Source organism: Crinia signifera, chromosome 19 (assembly GCF_055691185.1).
Source record: "Crinia signifera chromosome 19, ASM5569118v1, whole genome shotgun sequence".
Taxonomy (NCBI): domain Eukaryota; kingdom Metazoa; phylum Chordata; class Amphibia; order Anura; family Myobatrachidae; genus Crinia; species Crinia signifera.
This window is the reverse complement of record NC_139226.1, coordinates 54040759-54063302: the sequence shown is the minus strand read 5'-3', so window position 1 is coordinate 54063302 and position 22544 is coordinate 54040759. Positions and strand designations below refer to the sequence as shown.

The 22544-nt window shown below is 45.0% G+C and overlaps 1 pseudogene across 1 annotated transcript; it reads left to right on the top strand.

Moving 5' to 3' along the window:
* The first annotated feature begins 970 nt into the window (after positions 1-970).
* Positions 971-7265, top strand: LOC146042548 (myeloid-associated differentiation marker homolog; annotated as a pseudogene). Its single transcript, XR_014463913.1, has 2 exons — positions 971-1099; positions 5230-7265. The product of XR_014463913.1 is annotated as a myeloid-associated differentiation marker homolog (transcript).
* The last annotated feature ends 15279 nt before the right edge of the window (positions 7266-22544 follow it).

The following is a 22544-nucleotide window of genomic DNA, read 5'->3' as shown; positions in this document are numbered from 1 at the left end:
CTACAAAAGTAGGTGAAAATTGTTATTTCCACCTACTTTGGTAAAAAAAAAATGTGATCATTTATAGGCCCCATATACCAATTTCACACCGCTGTACCCTTTCACATTTGATTGGGGTGTGAAAACCGGAACCGGCGAATAGCTTGTTATGTAAGCGGCTATGTGCCTGGAGGGTAAAAGCTGGAACCTGTGAATGAAATGTTCCCACCTTGGCAAGGTGCTTGGGGGGTAAAGCCGGAACCGACGGATGAGATGTTCTGGCCACGACGAGGTGCTTTTGGGAGTGAAAGCCGGAACCGGTGCAGGAAATGTTATAACACTTGATTGGGGTGTGAAAACTGGATCTGGCAAATAACTTGTCCATATGCAGCAATGTGCCTGGAGGGTAAAAGCTGGAACCTGTGAATCAAATGTTCCCACCTTGGCAAGGTGCTTGGGAGGGGTTGAAGCCTGAACCGACGTATGAGATATTCTGGCTGCGACGAGGTGCTTTTGGGGGTGAAAGTTGGAACCGGCGCAATAAATGTTCTGCCCACGGCATGGTGTTTGGGGGGTGAAAACCGGAAGCGGCGCATGAAATGTTCCGGCCGCGTTGAGGTGCTTTGGAGAGGTGCCAGATCCGGTTTTGCGATGGGCTTGAAGGCGGGTGAAAGCCTAAACTGGCTCATGAGATGTTCCAGGCACTGTGAGGTGCTTTGGGGGGTGATAGTCCCTGACAGCTCCTCAAGACTGGCTGCTGCAGAGCACATACCCGGGGACCTGCTAAGTTTGTAAAACTGAGTAACGGGTCCACAGTTAAGGGTCTAATATGTGCTGTAGCATGTATTTGCAATCACTGGGCAGGAACTGATAAGGATGACTTGTGTTGTCTGTATAGTACTGCATTTATGTGTGTTACGATGTAAGACACATTATTAATAAATATGCATGTATGTCATGAACATATTATCGCGCCTCCTTCTTTTTTTCAGGTAGACCTTCTCCACGAATGAATTGTGATGTCAACTGCTTACCCAGCTACGTCTCTGGACTACTGTGACATCATTTTTACTACAGCATATTCCAAACGTCAAATTGCAGGAGCAGCTACCCACAACAGGTAAGCAGGCGCGATAATATCTTCCTGGCATACATGTATATTTATCAAATATGTATGTTCTTCCGTAAATTATGTTTAAAGTTTGATGAATTGAGGTCCTTATATTATTTTATGCAGACAGCGAGCCAAATCAGGGCTGATATCAGTGCGGGAGATAGCAGTGATATTGTCTGCATTGCTTTTTTATTGAATATCAGTAATACTTTTTTCTACTAAAGTAGGTGAAAATAATAATTTTCACCTACTTTGGTAAAAAAAAAAAAGTGATAATTTATAGGCCCCATATACCACTTTCACACCGCTGTACCCTTTCACATTTGATTGGGGTGTGAAAACCGGAACCGGCGAATAGCTTGTTATGTACGCGGCTATGTGCCTGGAGGGTAAAAGCTGGAACCTGTGAATGAAATGTTCCCACCTTGGCAAGGTGCTTGGGGGGTAAAGCCGGAACCGACGGATGAGATGTTCTGGCCACGACGAGGTGCTTTTGGGAGTGAAAGCCAGAACCGACGCATGAGATGTTCTGGCCTGCGACGAGATGCTTTTGGGAATGAAAGCTGGAACCGACGCAGAAAATGTTCCAGCTGCGGCGTGATGGTTGGGGGGTGAAAGCTAAAAACGGAGCATGAGATGTTTTGGCCGCTGTGAGGTACTTATTTTCTACAAAAGTAAGTGAAAATGATCAATTTCACCTACTTTGGTAGAAATGAAGTGATAATATATAGTCCCCATAAACCACTTGCACACCACTGTACCCTTATCACACTTGATTGGGATGTGAAAACTGGATCCGGCAAATAACTTGTCCGTATGCAGCTATGTGCCTGGAGGGTGAAAGCTGGAACCTGTGAATGAAATGGTACTGCCTCGGCAAGGTGCTTTTGTGGGTGAAACCTGGAACCGGTGAAAGGAATGTTCCAGTAGCGGCGTGGTGGTTTGGCGGTGAAAGCCGAAACCTGCGCATGAGATGTACCGGCTGCTGTGAGGTACTTATTTTCTACAAAAGTAGGTGAAAATTGTTATTTCCACCTTCTTTGGTAAAAAAAATGTGATCATTTATAGGCCCCATATATTATTTTCACACCGCTGTACCCTTTCACATTCGATTGGGGTGTGAAAATCGGAACCTGGGAATAATTTGTTCCGTACACGGCTATGTGCCTGGAGGGTAAAAGCTGGAACCTGTGAATGAAATGTTCCCGACTTGGCAAGGTGCTTTTGTGGGTGAAACCTGGAACCGGCACAAGAAATGTTCCGGCGTGATGGTTGGGCAGTGAAAGCTGGAACCGGCGCATGAGATGTACCGACTGCTGCAAGGTACTTATTTTCTACAAAAGTAGGTGAAAATTGTTATTTTCACCTACTTTGGTAAAAAAAAAGTGATAATTTTTAGACCCCATATACCACTTTCACACCGCTGTACCCTTTCACATTCGATTGGGGTGTGAAAACCGGAATCTGAATATAACTTGTACGCAGCTATGTGCCTGGAGGGTAAAATCTGGAACCTGTGAATGAAATGTTCCCGACTTGGCAAGGTGCTTGGGGGGGTTAAGCCGGAACCGACGGATGAGATGTTTTGGCCACGACGAGGTTCTTTTATGAGTAAAAGCCAGAACCGACGCATGAGATGTTCTGGACGCGACAGGATGCTTTTGGGAGTGAAAGCCGGAAGCGACGCAGAAAATGTTCCGGCCACGGCGTAATGGTTGAGGGTTGAAAGCCAAAAACGGAGCATGAGATGTTCCGGCCGCTGGGACGTACTTATTTTCTACAAAAGTAAGTGAAAATTATCATTTTCACCTACAGTACATTGGTAGAAATGAAGTTTCAGAGAAGCAGCGCTGGTGTCACAATGAATAGATTGAACAACTTTATGGTGAAAAAACAATTTATATCACAAAGATAAATAAAAACATTACATACATTTGCACATGACAATATCGTACAATAAAAATGTTAAAAAGAAGGTTTCACTCTTTGATTGGATATGGATCCGTAAGGGCCAATGCCCTATTGAGTATCAGTCCAGATTGGAAAGTGCACTTAACCAATGGTATATCTGCCGATTGGGAAGATGAATGGGGAAAAGATTTTGGGGGACAATTCACCGGTCCTCTCTATGTTCACGGATAGATGGTAGTAGCCGCTGGAGGAAACAATGGAGAAATGTCCGTATTTTATCCCTTAAAGGACCTCTATTGGCTTTCAGAGAAATTGGTATTCAATACCCCATTTGGGTACCTCCCATATATGAAATTGCAGTGAATGTTGTAAGCACTGAAGGAGGGTGGGCAGGAATTCTCCAACCTGGACTAGGTTTGATAAAGGGGGGATGGCAGAACCTCTAACAGGTGGCTATGATGGTGTTGGCTCACCTGGAGGAAAAAGCTGCTGGTTGCCCCTGGTCACTATTGTGGTGGAGAGTTATCAGTCCCACTTGAGGTATTTGATGAGGGACCACTGTCTCATACAGGTGGCTATGAATGGCGGGGCTCACCTGGAGTTCAGTGTCCTGTAGAGGTCTTGGAGGGTGGATCAGAGTTGAAATTCCCAAAAGTAGGCAGACGATGGACTGGATGGTAATATGGGTCCAATCTGTAGGAGTGAGAGGCTGCACCTGACGCGTTTCGCCACTAGCTTGTGGCTTTTTCAAAGGTGGCTTCTAGTGTGGTGGCTAGGGGTATATATACCCATACTAATGAGTAGCCAATTGACATTCAATCAGAGTAATAATACATTACAATCATAATTTCAATGTTTAATCATAAAGTAGTAGACAAACATACTGATATAGTAGGTATAATACCATAAAACATTTAATATTCCCAGTGGGTATCTGTTAAATCATGAAAATATATTGTGTTAATAATTATCACTTCCGGGTCAAAAGGTCACTTTGTTCCCCGCAAGTAACACAGTTATGGACAGAGGGGAGGACATTTGGTACTAAGATTGACAGTCTAGGTTGGAAAACGAGTCCTCAGTTAGCTGCCTCTGTGTTATTTTCTAAGAAAACGATATTCGTAAGCTTGGATTCATAGCGATATATGGGTGGAACGCATATGCGTTCCACCTGCCGAGAATGACTTCCCGCTTCCGCCGGAAGCTCAGTGGTTGTATTGGCCGGAATTCGGCCATATGACACGTGTACTAACACGTGGTCCGGGCTTGACAAGCCCTAATTTGTCTAGATGCGGTGACGCTGTATACCCGCGTCATCGCATCTTTAGGTGGTATGTTATGCGTCACTTCCGGGGGAGCGGAGCCAGTCGCCAAAGAGATGGAATTTGTTTATCATGGATGGGTGCAGTATTAGAACTGCCCCTTTATTTGAACAAAAGCAACTTTATTTTAACACATGAATGTTACACTCGGATATCGTTTTCTACTATTAACCCCTGCCCATAGCGAAAAAAAGTCATTATTTTTCTGGGGAGCATTATTAGTAAGCAATTTTGCGTATATACACAGCAAGGTCATGGGGATGAAAATAAGTACAATATATATATAAAAAAGGTAATAATATTTGATATGGTAGAGAGGGTAAATATATAGGACTTCACATATCATCTTATTATATATGGAAAGAGATGCACAAATAATAATAATAGAAAAATAAAAAATAAATATATAAAAATATATACACATATATATCCAACATATAACCTAAATGGTATTTTATTATTTACAAAATAACGTTAATTGGTGGATGTATGAAGACATAATTTATACGGTATAATTTTTATATATATATATAGCAGTACATTATGGAGAGACTCTTTTTATAGTTTATCACCATATAGCTTTTGTGGTGGTTTATCCAGGCTAATATTGTATTAAAAAGGGGGGGGGGGGGGGTAGGGTCCAAACTAATTTATACTAAAAGAGGGGGGGTCTTATCGATATTATATAAGGATTCTTTATATTGAAGAAGGCCCGCTGTTGTCCTTCATGGACATATTATTATCTTCGACACCTACACATAGTCACATGGTACAATCCATTAAATGATACAGAACCAGACAAGGAAAGCAATAATTGTTCTATAATACTATGTTTAATTCCATTGCCTCGTTGAGGCCTTTTTTAATACAATATTTGACATCCCTTTTTCTTTCTTTTCAAAGGTACAAGAACCATGCCAGTCCAACGCACGAAAATCGTGGTGGGCAACACCCACACCCTAAAGTCTCCAGTTGGGATTGTGCGCATTCTGGCAGCCATCGTTGCCTGCGTTACGTTCAGCTTGGTTGTGCACAGAGGAGGTTGGGGCAGTGGAACCGGAGACTTTTGCATGTTCTCCTGGTGCTTCTGTTTCGCTGTCACTATAATAATCCTTGTGGTGGAATTTACAGGGGTGCAAAACCGGATGCCAGTGTCTTGGAAAAACTTCCCCATCACTTTTGCTATGTTTGTGTGTTGATGTGCCTCTCTGCCACCGTTCTGAACCCACTGTTCTACTTGGAAGACAAAAGTTACGGCAGCGAGAGGCGCACCTACCAGATTGTGGCTGTAGTGTTTTCCTGTCTCACCACGCTGGCATATATCATTGAGGTGTCTTTAACAAGAGCCCAGCCGGGAGAAGTTACTGGATACATGGCAACTGTTCCTGGACTTTTAAAAGTTATAGAAAGCTTCATTGACTGTGTTTTGTCTTCATTTCAGATCCCCCGCTGTACACCAAACATGATGCACTTAAGTGGTGCTTATCTGTTTACTGTATTTGTTTTATCCTGTCTGTTTTGGTGATTATTTTATGTGTCGGGGAATGTACCAGTTGGTTGCCCAGTACTTTTGAGAAGTCTCTCAGTGCCTACGTCCTCCTTTCTGTCCTGTTTTATGCTTCCGCCCTGATCATCTGGCCAATCTTCCAATTTGACTCAAAGTACAGGGGAACCACACAACGTCCAAACGAATGCAGTCGCTATTCAGGTCGGAGTGGATTATGTAATTGGGATAAATTAGTAGCCATTGCTGTTCTGACAGCTGCCAATCTCATAGCTTACATTATAGATCTTGTTTATTTTCGTCAGTGTATACTGATCTCTTAGGTTATTCATTCGACCATGTTCTGCTTGCTATTTGACCAAAACAGAATTAACCCTTTGAGTGCCAAGTGAATTTCTCAAAATAGGTATGAAAATGACCAAGCCGACATTGTTATTCATCATGATGGGCTGTAATGTTTACCTTATATAGGAAATAGAATCTTTTTTTTTACACAACATTTTTTATTTGAATTTTATATAACAATGAGAGCGAGGCGGATATTTTGAACATCGCTCACAGAGATGTTGCCACTCAAAAGGTTAAAGGGAATATGTAATCCAGGATCATGACTGTCGGTCCGTCCTGACAGTCATGATCCTGGTCCGTTTGCATTTTGATCGACAGCAAATCGGCAGGCGGGATTAAACGTTGGTGAAAAAGGGGGCGTGTCCGCGTAAACGGCCATGGATTGTCGATATATGGCCATGATCGGGACAATCCACTTCCGTTATCGGCAGAACGAGCCTGACAGCTTTTAAAGTCGAGCTTGTTCTGCCATGATGCCTCTTCAATGCTGTCAGTAAAGACAACATTAATTAGGTATCCGCCGCTATTTCCCCCATCGGAAATAGCGGTGGAGGATTGCATATCCCCCAAAATCACTAGTCAGAGAACATACAGTTAAAAGTTCTATGCTTATTTATTCCTGTAACATTATGGGGGAAATTTACCAAAATGGATTCGTAAAAAATAGGTGTATTCGTAGGCAGAAATACACCTATCTTTTACACATTTGTATTTTCGGGATTTACAATCCCGAAAATACAACAATTCGTATTTCTAATGATGGAACATTCGTATTTGTATTTACAAATACGAATGTCTACACCATCGATAGAATACGACAGAAATCACCATTCAAAAGAATGGTGGTTCCTGATGTACTAAGCAGTCGTATTGATAATACAGCTGCTAATTGGCACACAAATACGACAGGAAAATACACCTTGCTTTCCCTGTCGTATTTGGCTTTAGCCTGCACGGATCAGTCAGATCCGTGCAGGCTTCAGTGTGAAAAAATAGAAAAATAAATATTAAAAAAAAAACGGCGTGGGGTCCCCCCCACAGCTGTAACCAGCACCAGGCTGAAAGAGCCGGGGCCGGTAATTAAAAATCAGGGAACCCGACAAATAGGGGTTCCCCGATTTTTAACAACCAGCCCCAGGCTCCAGGTCCGGGGCTGGTTCCCAAAATACGGGGGACAAAGTTACTAGGGGTCCCCCGTATTTTAAGAACCAGCCCCAGGCCAAACCGGCCAGCAGGGTAATGCCACAGCCGGGGGGAGACTTTTTATACAAGTCCCCCCGGCCAAAGCATTAACCCTATCGACCAGTCAGCCTGGCCAGGGCCCCCCCCCCCCCCTCCAGGACTTACCTGACCAGGCTGAAGCCTGGTGCTGTCCCCGATGCCCCTGGGCGGTGGGCATCGGGCTGATTCTGGTGTAAAAAATAGAATAAACTATTGTTTTAAACTGTAGAACTATGAGTCCCAGCAAGCCACCCCTGCAAGCTGGGACTTGGTGAACCACAAGTCCCAGCCTGCGGGGCATTAAATGGCCCGCTGGGTCTTGTAGTTCTACAGTAAAAAAAATAGTTAAATAAAAACACACTGACACCTGTAAAATAAAAGTTTAATACATACATTACACACACACTGATACTTACCTATCTTGATCCCGTAGGTAGGTCCCAGAGTCTTGATCCGGTGCCTTGTCCTGGTTCCGGATCCATGTCGCCATTCTTCTTCATGTCGATCTTCATGTCGGCGTCAGGTCCGGGTCCGAAGAAATCCATGGTGGACCTGTGGAAGGAAATCCAACTCACCCAGGTCCTCCATGGAAGTTCTTCTGGCTTGGTCCGACATTGTCCAGGCATTCTTCCTTCTTCTTCCATCTTCTGGCTTCTTTTTTAAGCTGCCGGGCGACTCCAGCAAACTCCCCGTCTGTCAGAGCTGCAGAGATGTTTCCTCCTCGGTGTCTGGACTAAGAATGAATTCTAGCCAATCAGGAGCCGACTTTACTGGCTCCTGATTGGCCGCTGAGGTTTGGGCACAGTGCAACTCATACAGAAGGCAGAGGAGCACAAAAAAGTGTCTAAAAGGCAGATACTGTAGTGTTCATTCTAGCACCCGCTATCTTTGAAAACCCATGCAGTTCCTCTTCCTTGCCTGGGGTGTCGCTGTCTGCTGTGGTGTTTCTAGCACAGTTCGGGTTTGCATATCAGTGCACAGACCACACTGTGCTAGAAGCACTACAGCAGACAGCGACACCCCAGGCAGGGAAGAGGAACTGCACGGGTTTTCAAAGATAGCGGGTGCTAGAATGAACACTATCTGCCTTTTAGACACTTTTTTTGTGCTCCTCTGCCTTCTGTATGAGTTGCTTTGTGCCCAAACCTCAGTAATATTTGTGCTTTATAGCATACACACACTTTCTTTTGTGTCCTTTTTCTTTGATTCCTTTGGAAAACAACCATGTTGCAATTGCATTGTTTTTTTCCAGGTCACTTGGCAGATGAATATTTATATATTTAGCCTTTTCCCAGTATTGGCATACACATTTTCTATTGTTCACTTTATAGTGTCCTCATCCAAACCTAAAATTAGCTCTGTGCTACACATGCAAAGTTTAATTTTGTTTTGCACGAACTGTATCGTTAGTATATGCTTTTTGTACACCAGTGCCTCCTAAATAATATTGTAAACCTTTAAATGTATGCTTTTGTTATTGTTTTTTACCTGAAGTATTATTTTTGTGTATCTCTACTTGTGCTTTTTAGAAAAGATAAATAAATACATTGGTGTATAAACCTAGACGATGTTTATTTGCATGATACTTTTTATTTGGTTTTGCATAACAAACAACACGAACCCCCCCCCCCCCCCCCCCCCCCCCCCCACATACATGGTATAGTTGAAATGTATATCAGACAGAATCACTAAGCTAAACATACATTGTACAAATTGTTAATGTTCAAAAGGAGAACATGGATGAGCCAGGATTATTTATACATTCACAATATTCCAGAACATCTCAGGATGTATATGTATATACCCGAGGGCGCCTACTCGGGCATAGTTTGAGTTTCCCATACAATTAAAACATAAACATGTTCGCTCAGAACTGGCTCATCTAGGAGGAGCTAATTTGCCAATCATTGCATTGGTTGTCAGTAGAAAGTGATTCAGCAGTACTAGCTATACCAGCCAAACGATTCGGTCCAATCCTATTAGTATATGTCATAAAAAATAACCCCCCCCCCCCAAACACCCAAAGCAACCCACCTATATAACCCCCCTCCCTGTACTACCCAACCCCAACTAGGGTGCACTTGGATCCCTGAACTGTACCCCCCCCCCCTCCCCCCGGCTATCTATCTAACTATTCCCTTCCCCCTCCCAACTTGACCAACCCCCCCCCCTTGCTAATACAGGATATTGTATCATAGTAAATGTAGCAACTTGGGAGCGTAACCCCCAGACTCCAAAGGCATCAGATCAAACAAAAAAAGAAAAAAATTCAGCCTCCCGATGAAATATGTCAGACCACATTATATCCAGTTACCTAATCTAAACGGATATATATAATAGGCATTTTGTGTTAGGGATACAAGGAAACATTAAACACAGGCATCAGCAAAATGTATACATAAGACTATAACGGTGAATAACATAAATGGCATGGTAGAAAGAGAGATACGAAGGTAATCAGGACTAAGAGGGGTGAAAAAACATATTAAGCCTCCATGCATTGTGTGAATCTAGTCCGGCCAGTCCTTCAGTCCCAGAAAGGAGGTATACGTGGCATGTAGAAGGGGATTATGCACCCACTTGCAAAGAATGATCAGGAGCTTCGAGTATAGATTCGGATATATCCCCTCGTTATCAGGACTTAGATGGGTATGACATAGTAGATGAGCAGATCCAGATAGGACCATCAAGCAGGGTTTCCCCGGGGTTTGGGGGGTCCCAGCTTCTTCACGTACCGCCTCAGGGTGACGACAGGGCGGCAAAGCATCCACACAGTCTGTCTCTAGTGTGTAGTCCTTCGAAGGATGCACAGAGGCTGTATCCAGATGATTCTGGTACTTATAATCCATGGTTATGGAGCACTCCCCTTGGGTACATGAAGCCCCATTCCCAACCAAGAAGGTAGCAGGAACATGGTCTTGGGTTGTAAAAGCAGTGTTTTCAATAGGAGGATTAGCAGGAGCAGATGAAGTATTATACACACAGGCATGGACTGCAGACAGCTCCCGGCACAGTCTATCAGTAGAGTCGTTTATAGCCTGCAGTATGCTTTGTAGAGGATTCATGATTTTAGTAGCAGGTCTACACTTATCCTGAGTCTGACTTAGGTACAGTCCACCTGCCTGAATAGGGGTATTTTTAAGCAGGGATATTGGTGGCTAATATATATCACAAGATCGGCAATATTAGGTGACAGAGGAGACCCAGCAAATCAGTGCCGACAACAGAAGGATTTTGTAGCGTTCAAGAGGGCCGCGGACCTCACCTCCCCAGCTCCAGATAAATTATGAGTACCTGTGGGTCCCTGCATATGCAGGAGTAATGTTGCAGCGGTACCTCAGATCCAGTGTCCGACGAGCGGGACCGTGCCGGTGACTCCGGCCGGCCAAGCAGCACGCCTCAAGAGAAGCGGCTCCCGCTCATTGCCGTCAGTCCACCGGAGAGTCAACGGCCGCCCCCTCCCGCTGACACACCGGACCGGGCAGCAGCGCAGATGAGTTGTGGGGTCGCACCTCAGGAGCACCAGAGCTGCCGGAGGATCCAAGATGTAAAACAGTAAAATTTGGTTTGTTTCCGATTGCCCTTTCAAATAACAAAATTCCCTAACAGCCCTGGTCAGCTACGTCAAGAAGTGGTGGGTAATTTGTAGAGATTAGCAGGTTTGGATTCCTAGAAACGAAACCGACCGGAACCTCCACATTACCATAAACTCACCATCTGGTATCTTCATGCCTGACACTTTATAAACTTGATTCATAACTTAACCTTAACTTAACACTAAATATAAAGACACAGACACAAGTGCTGGCGGCACCAAAGAATGGTCAAGAAAGGAAAAGTGGGGGTAAACCTCACCATACCATACATATACCGATCACTCTCCCTGCACAACCACCCTTGCAAATGGTGTGTCCATCTCCTGTGCAGAAGCATGGTTCATGACAATCGATGTCGGGGGGAGTGCACCCACTATCTACATACTCACACAACTACTCAAGATGACCTTTCTTTACCGCCGCTGCAGAAAAAGAAATAGGGATGATAGTGCCCCTTTTCAAGGCATTGGTGAGACCACACTTCTATGTCCAGTTCTGGGCACCGCACATTCAAAATGACATAAATGAATTGGAACAGGTACAGAGAAGGGTGACTAAACTAGTGAAATGTCTTGAATCACTAGAATACAAAGATAGGCTAACCAAGCTGAATATGTTTTCACTGGAGAAACGGAGGTTCAGGGGTGATATAATTAGTATGTTCAAATACAGGATTGGGAATGAAATGTTCAGTGTCAGGACTATACTTAGTACACACAGGCATGAGGCTCCAGGAAAGGAATTAAGAGGATTCTTTACCATTAAAGTAGTGAAATTCTGGAACAGATTGCCGGAAGAGGTGGTTGCAGCAACTACTGTTAATGAATTTAAATCAAAACTGGATACATTTATGGGCACTAAGGGAATCACATAAATATGACTTACTCAAGTCAGTAGCTACATGTCACATAGATTGACTGACGTCAATTTAGTTGTATGTACAATACTCTATCAACAGTACTCTATCAACAATTACAAAGGAAGTAACATTAACATACAAGTAATCAACAAAAACATAGGACAAACTCCACTTAATAGTATGTTAAAATGCTGGCATCCGCCCTAAAGTCACCCTTCTCCAAGAGATGAAGAAAGTCCACTAGGGAGGCCTATGGCTAAGCCATGCAAGAGTATCTCTCCAACCCCTTCTGCACTAACTGACAGAAAATTAAAAATATACGTATAAAATTGAACATCTTTCAATGGAGAAACCAAAAAGGCACATGAGTAGAATAAGGCAAAGTGGGTAGAGTAATATGGATCTGCCAGTGAGAACATTAAACGCAGGCTTCAAAAGGTAGTGAGGTCAGCCGAAAAGATCATTGGGCTGACCTTCCCCCTGTCCAGGACCTGTATCTGTCCCAGGCATAGAAACTAAGAGCTTCCTACCTTGCAGCAACCCCATAATACTCTAAGCGGGATATTCTGCTTCACTCGGAAAGGCACAATCACTCTCTAATGGACAAAACCATATGCACTGCAGGTGGGGCTGATGTAACATGTGCAGAGAAAGGGGTGTTTTGGGGTGTTTTATTGTTTCTGTGCAGGGTAAATACTGGCTGCTTTATTTTTATTAGTTTGAAGTACACCCCCCCCCCCCCCCACCCAAATCTAACTCTCTCTGCACGTTACCCATGTGCATATGGTTTTGTCCATTAGAGAGTGATTGTGCCTTTCTGAGTGAATCAGAATAACCCCCTATGTGGCACCTAAGGACCTGCACATCCTCCTAATGCAGGTTCCTTTCTGCCTCTCACAACAGACATATACTGTATATACTGGCAGATAATCAATTACTTTAGTAAAGCCACTCAGGTGCATGAAAGGGAAGAAAAACAAAATTTTGGGTAAGAAAAAAATACATTGATTCCCTTCAGCACAATGATTGGCATTATAACCATTTTTTTCTTATCCAGTATCACCCGTCCCTTTCATGCACCTGAGTGGTATTACTAAACTAACTGAGAATCTGCCAGTATATATATCACCATATGATAGGCGAATCTAGAATCATGGTAATGGGTGGTCCCAGATCTAGACATAATAGCAGGGGGACCTTTGCGCGGCGTTGACGATGGTCAAAAAGGGGGCGTGGCCTCATGGGAAGGAGGCATGGCATCACAAAAAGGGGTGTGGTATTACACTTTAGACCTGGGGTAGCCAACTCCAGTCCTCGAGAGCTACCAACAGTGCATGTTTTCCAGATCACCTTACAGAATCACAAGTGAAGTAACTAGCTCCACCTGTGGATCGTTTAAAATGTTTCAGCTAGTAATGAGTGCACCCGTGCAGCAGCTAGGTTGTCTGGAAAATGTGAACTGTTGGTAGCTCTCGAAACTGGAGTTGGCTACAACTGCTTTAGACCATACACAGTAATGCCCATTACACATTTTAGCAAACTCCATAATACCTATTACACATAAAGCCACATGCCGTAATGCCAATTACACATAAGGCCACACACCATAATGCCCATTACACATTGTGCCACACATCATGATGCCCATTACATACTACTGTATATAACAAACCGTAATGCCCATTACATATTTGCCACATAAGTGCTGCTTACCTACGTGCTCATTGCTAGGGGGTTTTTGCTTGATGGCACCATAGTACCCATTACACATGATGCCGCACACCATAGTACCCATTACACATGATGCCGCACACCATAGTACCCATTACACATGATGCCGCACACCATAGTACAAATTACACATGATGCCGCGCACCATAGTATCTCTTACACATGATGCTGCGCACATAATGCCCCTTACACATGATGCTGCACACATAATGCCCCTTACACATGATGCTGCACACTGTAATGCCCCTTACACATTAAGCCACACATTATGCATAATGCCCCCACATACCGCCACTTGTAGCGTCCCTTAAGCAATGCCCCCAAAAGTGTCACTCCAACTCTCCCTGCTGCTGCGACTGAGATCAACCTCGAGCTTCAGTGATGCCGAAGGGGGAACTGGCAGCCGTTGAACTGGGTGGGGGTCGGAATTAGCGGGTCCCATGTTATCCTATAGGGAAAACGTTCCAGCTTTGCCTGGCAGTATCTCCGGTTCCCAGGGGGCTAGAGACACGGGGCTGGGCTCGTTGAAAAGCCCCATCCCTCAGCTACAAAATGGGCTAATGGGTGGTCCAGTGCACCCCGGACCATCCCCTAGATTCGCCTATGCTCCATATGTCTGTCTAAAGGCCCATACACACTGGATGATTTTGAGCTGAAAGCCACTCAGTTTACTCGTTTGAGTTGCTTTCAGCTCAAAAGCCACTCAGTGTGCACGGGGCAGCGATGAGCGGTGATGCGCGCTCCCGTATCATCGCCACTCATCTGCTGGTATTACCAGCAGATGTGCAATGGGGTGGATGGCTTTCCATGGTGCTCCAATAATAAATGAGGATTAATCCATATGTCCTTAGAATCACATGCATGTAATAGGAGCCTGTCCCTCTTTAAGTATAAATAAGTGAAATGATCACAAAAGTGATCATCCGTTTCCAGGGGATATGTTGGAAATATTACTTGATAAATAAATAGTGACCTTACTTTAGTCCATCTTATTAGAAAGTGAATACCAGCTACATAGCAACATTAAGGGGGATATCCAATCCAAATGCAGAAACCACCTGATTACAATTTTTGCACTTCTGCGTCAATTGTCGAATAAGATCCATTGTAGGAAAATTCTGCAAATGCATTTAATGGCTACCCCGGAAGGCAAATGTGGCTTTGCACCTACAAATGTCCCTCAAATTGCCAATATGCAACCTGCCATAAACCATTGCAGGGTAGGATGACCATATAACTGTATAGTCCGACAACGACCATCGGGATAAATCACAATAATAACCTGTTTCTTATTTCCCTATTATAGCTTTATTCTTTACATTGTTCAGCAAATTTTAGGCTGTATTGTTTTGTTCCAAGGACATATATGGTCATTTCCATATCATGTACAGTAGAAGAATTTGCTGTCACCAAGTTTTTGGAGAATTTATTTTGTGTAAATGTATTTTTACTGTTACAGTATCTCATTCTTCTGCTCAATGATCAGTTTAATAAATTGCCCCTAAGCACAACTGTACAGATCATCCATACATTGTACACTATAGAGAAAAATTGAATTTGTACTCTATGGTGATCCTGCCACCTTCTGGCCCATCTGCAGTATTGTATTGTAAACACATGCTCCAATATACGAGACAATGGGCCAAATGTATCAAGCTTCACAAAGTGATAAAATGGAGAGTAATAAACAACCGGCCAATTATCTCTGTCATGTCACAGGCAGTGGGGGAGATTCTCTAAGCTAAAAATGTTGTAAGCATCCCCCGCCGGGTTACCGCGGTGGGGGGCATCGCCAGAAAAATTTGGCGATGCCCCATAGAAGCCAATGGGCTTCTTTCGCAACCCTCCGGCGCCCTGCGCCGACTTCCCGCTGCCCCGCATCGCCCCCTCCCCCTCACCTGTGTCCGGGCAGCACTGACCTCCTCCCTGCACTGATCCTCTTCGGGGTGCAGGGAGGAGGAGAGCCCGGCGCAGCAGCAGCAGCGCCGGGTGTGTGAGGGAGGGGGAGCCGCCGGGATCTGCTGGGACCCGGCGACTCTCACCACAAAGGACAGCTCTTAACGCAAGAGCTGTCCTTTGCCTTAATTATCGCATATGTTACAGTATATGCGATAATTAAATATGCGATGGGCGGCGAAGGGGGGCGGAGATTCTTAGAGAATCTCCCCCTGAGTTTGAATAAGGACCACTATAGAGCTTGATACATCTGGCCCATAGACTTGTTAGGTTTTATTTTTATTGGCAGAGTAGTTGTATGATCGTGCTGTGTGGTTGTTAGACGACACACTTAGAAGATATAATCAGCTTTAGATTTATTCAAGTGATAAGCTTGCAGTGTACCACGGTACTTCAGTGGTTAACTTCTCATGCAATTTAACTGATGCTGGAATCACAGTCACAGGTGTTACTTATCTGATCCGTTCAGCTTGTGCAGGGTTAATGGCAATGACCGGTTTACGCTGGCGGTATCTCTCCCAGTAACGCTGCTGCTACACAGGATGGATCTCCCTGTGTAAGTGACGCGTTGGTAACGAGGAATACAGCGGGGCTTGCTATTACACGCTCCGATGCACGTGGAGCGGTGAACCGGCATGGAGGATAGGACACACGCGCTAAAAGGCACACACTATCACTTCCTGACTGAGAGGAAACCGCGCTGCCAGCAGGGTCAGGGGACTCTGCCCTGCTATTCGCTTCGCAAGCTGTCACTCAGGGTGACACTCTAACTACAGTGGCTGCAGAGGGACAAGGCAGTCTGTAGGCTGCTCACTAACCAGGGATATGGAGACAGACGCGGAGCGCTGCTTTCTAACACTCCCCCTCGCTCAAGGCTGTCTTCGGCTACATAAAAGAACATGATACAATACTTTGTCCTTTGTTATACCTGTAACCCAAAAATATGGTTAGAGAGAAAGACACTCAGAACATCAAAAAACTTCAAATCAACATTTTTGGATTTAAACAAGTCCACAGTCCTTCACGAACTTAATAAGCAAGTTTGTCGACAGTCCTTTTGTAAGCATGTCAGCAACATTCTCTCCGCTTGCAACATATATCGATGGACTTGCTCTCCACTAGTTTTCTGATGAAGTGATGTCTAATCGCGATGTGTTTTGACCGTCCATGGTGCTTGGTACTACAGGAAAGATCTATCGCTCCCCTGTTATCACATGCGATGCTGATAGTCTCTTCTTCATAGAGTAGGCCTAATTCACACAAAGTCTCTTTGATCCAGAGTGCTTCCTTAGATGTCTCTGTAAGAGCCATGTACTCGGCCTCAGTTGTTGACAGGGCAACAGTTAGTTGCTTTCTACTTGCCCAGCTAACTGCTGCTCCAGCCAATGTGAACAGATAACCGGTGTGGGAACGTCGATCATCTTCATCTGCTCCCCAGTCAGCATCACAAAAGACCTTTAAATTTGAGTTGCCTGTCTTTGTGAACTTTAATTTCAAGGAACTTGTACCTTTTAGGTATCTCAGAATCCTCTTCACTGCGATCCAGTGTTGCCTTCCAAGATTTATTGCAAATTGGCTCACCCGACTGACTGCATGAGTGATGTCTGGACGGGTTCCAATACTTGCATACATAAGACTTCCAACCACGTTTTTGTAAGGAACATCTTGCATTTCCTCTACCTCTTCTTGTGTGGTTGGTGACATACCTTTTGTCATCTTAATACTTTTGTCAATTGGTGTATTTACTGACTTGGATTCTGCCATCCCATACTTCAAAATTGTTGCCTCGATGTACATTTGTTGGTCGACTGTGACTGTTCCCTTTTGTAAGTCTTGAACAATTCTCATTCCCAATAAATGATTGACTGGGCCTAGGTCTTTCAACTTGAATCTCTGTTTCAGTTGATCCCTCACACCTGCGATGTGATCTTCGTGACCTGCTATAAGTATATCATCCACATAGACTGCTATGATGAACAACTTTTCTCCCAGAGTTTTGTAATAGAGGCAGTGGTCAGTCTCTGATCTAATAAAATTCATTTCAAGTAGTGCTGCATCCAATTTTATGTACCAGCAACGACCACTCTGTTTTAGGCCGTATATGGATTTCTTCAGAAGACACACCTTCTCTGTCTGAAGCTCATCCTCATTGTAATGATCTGGCAATTCCATATAGATTTCTTCAGCCAGTTCTCCATTTAGGAATGCTGAATCGAAGTCTAGTTGGTATAGCAGTAAGTTATGTAAGGTGGCGACTGCAATTACTAATCTAAGAGTGTTATACCTTGCAACTGGTGAGTATATCTCCCCATAGTCAATTCCGGATCTCTGTGTGTATCCCTTAGCAACAAGACGGGCTTTGTAACGGGCAACTTCTCCGTCCGAATTTAACTTCTTGCAGAAGACCCACTTGTTCTTGACTGTCTTGCGGTTGCTTGGCCTATCTACTATGGTCCAAGTGTTGTTCTCTTTCAGTGCTGATAGCTCTGTGTCTATTGCAGATTTCCATTTTGCCCAATCACTGCACGCTTTCGCTTCTCGAATACTCTGAGGTTCACTGAAAACACTGTTCGCATACTCTTCATCATACCTTCTAGCTGGTATGCCCTTGTTGCTTCTTACGGAAGCCCTGTTTGTTGGTTCGCTTCCCTCCTCTGTATTTTCCTTTTCAGGCATGCTTTCTATTTCGCACACCTCTACTAGTGCTTGCTTTTCTTGCTCTTCTGCTTTTGTGAGTGGTGCTGTTTCTTGAAATATCACATCTCTTGATTTCAGAAGACGTCTGTTCTCTGCATCCCAGAGCCTGTACCCTTTGCTCTCCTCACAATAGCCTAGCAGTATGCACTGTTTTGATTTTGGGTCGAGTTTCTTTCTCTTCTCCTTTGGTACATGCGCATAAGCTCTGCTCCCAAAGACACGGAGGTGACTGATGTCTGGCTTCTTCCCAGACCAGGCCTCTAAGGGGGTCTTTCCCTTCACGGCCACTGTAGGTGTTCTGTTTTTCAGGTATACTGCAGTAGATACAGCTTCTGCCCAAAAACTCTTCTCCAGGCCAGCATCGTTTACCATTGCTCGTGCTCTTTCAACGATTGTTCGGTTCGCCCTTTCACTTATGCCATTCTGTTCAGGCGTATAGGCCATCGTCAGCTGATGCTTTATGCCATTCCTTTTAAGAAAATCAGTTAGTGCTTCATTTTCGTACTCTCCCCCATTGTCGGATCTCAGGGCTTTTAGCTTTAGACCCGTCTGAGTTTCCACTAGGTTCTTGTACTCCACAATTTCCTTGACTACTTCACTTTTCTTCTTCATGAAGTATACATGTGTCATCCTTGTGGCATCATCGATGAGAGTCATGAAGTACTTGTAACCACTGGTTGACTCCTCTTCCATCGGTCCGCACACATCTGTGTGCACCAGAGCTAACTGTGATTCTGCTCTACCTGCTGACTTGGAAAATGGGTTGCGGGTCTGCTTGCCTTTTATGCAACTCTCGCACACAGGTCTTTCGGTGTCTTTCACTGTGATCCCTGTTGCCATCCCATCAGCTAATTTCTGGACATTGTCATATCCTAAGTGTCCCAAACGTCTGTGCCAGAGTTCCATCGACTCATTTTCACCAGAGGCTGCCAAAGCTACACATTCATCTGTGTCTAGGACGTATAGTTGGTTGCATCGGGTTGCTGAAGCAATTACAGTCCCTCTATCATTATGCACCATACACCTGCCCTTTGCAAACTGGACTCTGTAGCCTTTTGCCTCGAGTACGCTGATAGCGATGAGGTTACTTCCCAATTCTGGTACATACAGGACGTCTTGGATATCTGTGACTACTGTCTGTCCCTCAATTCTTAGTCTCACCGTGATTGTCCCAACACTTGATGCAGTAAGGACCTTTTCACCAATCCCTGTAACTGTTGTGGGTGTACACTGTGTTAAAGAATTGAACCACTTCTTGTTGCAGCTGAAGTGTCTAGAGGCTCCCGAGTCCATATACCAGCAATCCCTCCTTGGCTTGTCTGCTACATTCAGTGCCGACTCGTTCTTCTTGTCATGTCACTTGTGTGTACCACTAGTGTTCTTCATCCTGCATTCTGAAGCCTTGTGCCCTACTTTGTGGCACACATAACATTTGAACGTGCATTTCTTGGGTTTTGCACCCTTTGCTACTAAGGCAGAACCCTCAGCTATGGTGTCCTTGTGAATTCTTTCTTGGAACTGAAGTAGCTTAGCCCTCACAACTTCTGTTGTAAGCTTGGTTTCATTTGACTCTAGTGCGACAACTAGGAAGTCAAATTCTTCTGTCAAGTTCTGCAGCATTACCATCGCCACTTCTTCCTCATCCACTCTTGCTCCTACACATGCCAATTGCTGAGCTATCGATAGTATTTTATCGATGTAATCGTTCATGTCCTTGCATGAATTCAACTTTGTTCCATATAGTGTGCGTCTCAGGCTTATCCTTCTCATCAGGCCTTTATTCTCATAAGCACCTTGTAGATGTCACAACTGAAGGGCTGGATGAAGTCGTGTGGTGTGTAGCAACCGGAGACGGACCAGAGGAGGAAGGATTAAATCGTGCAGGTTTAATAATAGAATTCATAAATGGAACAATACACACTTGAATACTTTCTTTAAGTGGCAGTTAGTGGTAAATAATAATTGAGCCAGCACGGCACTTTGAAAGAAGAAAAGTTCATTTAAATAATGACAGTTCAAGGCACTGAGGACGGCAGACTAGGGTCTTGAAGAATGAGAGGATCCGGAAAGAGAATGTACTTGATTGTATGATGGATCCTTGAAGACTGAAAGAAGATGGATGATGACTGAAGAAAGAAGAATTTGCTTGGAAGCAGAAGACTTGAAGAGCGAGGCCAGGGAGCTCAGGGATGCAGGCAGGAACCAGACTGTGGAGAGAACTGGCAGCAATGGGGTTAAGCAGAACCTGGATCAACCACAGAGCACTGGAAGCAAGGCACCAAGTCAGGAGAGGTGAGTCAGAGAGCCGGAGTCAGCTGGGAGCTGTGAACGCCTCTGGAGACTCTTTGTACTGACACTGAACAGGCCTAGGCAGATCCCCTATATCCTTAGAGGGCGGCTGCCATTGGCTGTCAGGTCAGTATGGGCGGAAACCTCAGACTTGAGCCAATCTGCTATTTGCACTTAACCAAGATGGCGGTTAAGTCCCGGCGCCCCTACAGCACACACCGCTACACTTGCCGGCGTCCCACGCTGCCTGCTGCCCACCAGACTGCCGCTGCCTGCTGCCGCTGACCTGGAGACCACTACACGCTAGCCGACGGCGGGCGCGGACGGGTGAGTAGTATGCCCGCCGCGCACCACCGCGGCTGCGTGTGACAGTACCCCCCCTTTCTGGGTGACCCCAGGGCACCTACGCACCTTGTGTGGATTCCTTTGAAAGAATTGTCTCACCAGACGGGGAGCATGGAGGTCTGCAGCATCAACCCAGGAATTCTCTTCAGGACCGAATCCAAGCCACTCTACCAGATACTGAAGATGGGTATTGCGACAACGTGAGTCGATAATGCGCCTCACCTCGAACTCTGTCTCTCTCTCTGAGCCAATCTTGGGCGGCTTAGGCACCTTCTTCTGATATAAGTTCAATCTCAAAGGCTTCAGAAGAGACACATGGAAAGAATTCGATATCTTCAAGGAAGAAGGGAGCTGTAGTCTGTAGGCCACCGGATTAATCACTTGAGTGATTGGGTATGGCCCGATGAACCGGGGAGCCAGCTTCATGGAGGGTAACCGAAGGCGTATATGGCGGGTAGACAGCCATACTCGATCTCCAACCTTCAATCTAGAAGTCGCTCTTCTTTTTCTGTCCGCCATCCTTTTATATCGAGCGGATGCTTTGAGGAGAGCGGTATGAACGTCTGACCAGATTTTTGCAAACCGTTGTAGAGAAGAAGCAGCTGCAGGGACATCGGACAACGATAAATCTGAGAACTCTGGAGACCGGAGGATGAATGATAGGAATTGTTGTGCGCAAATTCCGCCCAAGGCAGAAGGTCTACCCAGTCGTCTTGAGAGGAAGAGACGAACAAACGAATGAAGGCTTCCAAGTCCTGGTTGACACGTTCTGTCTGTCCGTTGGTTTGTGGGTGGAAAGCAGTGGAGAACTTTAGCGTGACTTGTACAGCGGAACAGAGGGCCCTCCAAAACTTTGCGACGAACTGTACTCCACGGTCGGATATAATCTCTTTGGGCAACCCATGGAGTTTGAAGATGGTGGAAATGAAGAGCTGAGCCAAAACTGGAGCGGATGGAAGGCCTTTCAATGGGAAGAAGTGCACCATTTTAGAAAACCGGTCAACTACCACCCAGATTACTGTATGCCCTTTGGAGGGAGGAAGTTCGCAGATAAATTCCATAGACAGGTGGGACCATGGTTCTGTTGGTATGGCTAGAGGTAGAAGAGGACCGGCAGGGGACGTTCTGGAGGACTTATGCTGAGCACATTTTACACAGGAGGCAACAAAGCTGGTTACATCGCGACGAATGGTAGGCCACCAGTATGAACGCAACAGGAACATTAAGGTCTTCTGTGCCCCCGTATGCCCTGCAAAACGGGAAGCGTGTGCCCAGGACAGCACTCTCTTGCGGAGATTGAGAGGAACGAAGGTCTTGCCTGGTGGGGGTGAAGGCTGGACTGTTACTTGAGCAAAGACCAGCGGATCGAGGATTGGTCGAGGCGGAGTCTCAAGGTCTGCTGGGGTTTTGAAAGAGCGTGAAAGAGCATCGGCCTTGGCATTCATCGTCCGGGTCTGAATCTGATTTGAAAATTGAAACGTTCGAAGAACATGGCCCAGCGGGCTTGACGAGCTGTAAGACATTGGGCGTGCTTGAGGAATGAGAGATTCTTATGGTCGGAATATACAGTGATTTTGGGGGAAATTTACCAATATGAAAAACCGAGTTTTTCGTATTGGTATTTTCCCTACGACTGCATACGACTGTTTAAGTCGTATGCAAAGTCGTGTTC